Genomic DNA, 2,164 nt, shown 5'->3' with positions numbered 1-2,164 from the left:
GCCTTTGAGCTTGCTTAACAGGATGAGTGTCATTCTTGACTGTGATGTGATGGACTGCTACTTTAGGGTCCAAGCCAGGCATTCTCTTTGTAACTCCAAGAAAAGACATCCTTGAACTCCTTGAGTAACTCGATATAAGTTCTTTCTTCATCAACTGTTAGTAAAGCACTTAGGTAAGTGGCCTTGGTTCTTCATCAGTGCCAAGGTAAACCTCTTTTAAGGCATCAAATATTGTCTTCACCCCTTTTTCAAGTTCAGGGGGAGTATCTTTTGTATCTTCGTCTTCTTGAGGATCTCTATCATTGAAAGATATGTGGTAACACCAAGAAATATCCTCTAATTTCTCGTCAACCTTCGTTAGAGATAAAACATATTGCTCATCTTCTACAGTGACATGATATAAAGAGCCCATGATTTCTTCATCTTATCACGTTTCTTGGTTTAGACCACCATATATGTCTTCACCTTTAATACTTTTCACATGAAACCACAGGTTTTGTTTGTCGCCTCATTCTAGAAGGAACCAAACTTTAAAAATCCTTAGAGATATTCTAGAATTTGGGCAAACCGGGTATTCTTATGCCTTGATAATTTCTCTGAAACTTGTTACCCTTCTTTAATGGACCCAATCTTTCAAATACGGAAGTTCTCATAGTTGATTTTCCAAGTCGATCAAAGACAGAAGACCTATTGGAAGCGGCAGGTTCATCTTCCGTAGTGATATAATTATTGCTTGCCCTTCTTATAGAGATGCAAACTGGTGATGGTTGCTTATATCCCATACCTTTACGTGGTTGCCTTGTAGCAGCTTCTGACAGGAGCTTCCCTAATTTGATGTCTCATTAGAATTATATCCAGTTTTTGCAAATATCCTGTAAGCATTAGGATCAAAGCCTTTATTTGTATGCGTCATAGGGAGTTCCATATTCTGCGAATGATTTTGGGACACAAACCCTGCAAGTAGCGTTGAGGAAAACTTTACTGCCTCAATTCATTTGATTGGAAGAGTTAACCACATTAGCATATTGGTTTGGAGATTGGATGGTCCGCCATCTTTTTTATTCTTTTTAGAGACATAGTGGAGTGCAGTGGTTACTTTCTTGTTGTAAGACACGATGTTCCCTCTATAAGATTTATTCGAGTTAGGGTGTGCCTCCTCAGCAACAGCTTTGGCTTTATCAGCAGTCACCTCAGCTCTTTTAGTTGTGGACTCCTCATACTTGCTCTTCATGACATTATCGGATTTTAGTTCTTTCACAACATGGATGCTCAAGTAGAACTTTGCATCAACGAAGTGTGACTCAGCCTTAGTGAATGGCTTTTCATCAGTAGTTATCTTCTTCTCGACCCCATCCTTGTAGTACTTCAAACATTGATGGTAGGTAGATGTAACTACTTTATTCTCATGTATCCATGGACTTCCAAGTAAGATGTTATATGAAGTCTTTGCATGGATCACATACAATCATGCATTTGATTGCATATCTCCGATGATGATCTTCAATTTGATTATTCCTATCGCTTTTTCCCCCTTGGTTCAATCCCTAAATCATCAAATGGCTTTCAGAGAGTTCATATATAGGAATGCCAAGTTCCTTCACGATGCAAATTGGCAAGATATTTACTGAGGAGCCTCCATCAATCAAAATTCGATTTACCCTTTCATCGTGCATATAGCCAACCATGTATAATGGACGATTATGAGGAGTGTCACCTAGTATAAGGTCATCATATGTGAATATGACCTTTTCTTCGCAAACATAACTTCCCAAGCAATGGACTCAATGGTATTTTCTGAAAATGGTGATAACATTAGGTCATTACTCGTTTCTTCTCCTTTATCAGCATTGCAACAAGAGGAATCGATACCATCATGGGAAATCTTCGTGCGGAACCAACGTGGAAAGAACTCATTAAATGTCACTGGATGTCATGACTTTTGAGGGTCGTGCACCTCCACTTATGCTTTCCTCAAATGCTTAACTGGATTTGTTTTCTTAGTCTTTTTACCATTATTTTTCTTGTTGGTTGTTCTATTGATTCTTTTCGTGGGCTTCTTTTGTGGAGCCTACGGCGAGTCACCAATGTGCAACCTTCATCATTATCAAGCTAATCAACTTTGACTTTGTTATTCTCTAGTATTTCTTTATCTTTACTTTCTTCA

The sequence above is a fragment of the Nicotiana tomentosiformis genome, chromosome 8, assembly GCF_000390325.3.
Source record: "Nicotiana tomentosiformis chromosome 8, ASM39032v3, whole genome shotgun sequence".
In the NCBI taxonomy this organism is placed as follows: domain Eukaryota; kingdom Viridiplantae; phylum Streptophyta; class Magnoliopsida; order Solanales; family Solanaceae; genus Nicotiana; species Nicotiana tomentosiformis.
This window is presented reverse-complemented; position numbering follows the sequence as displayed.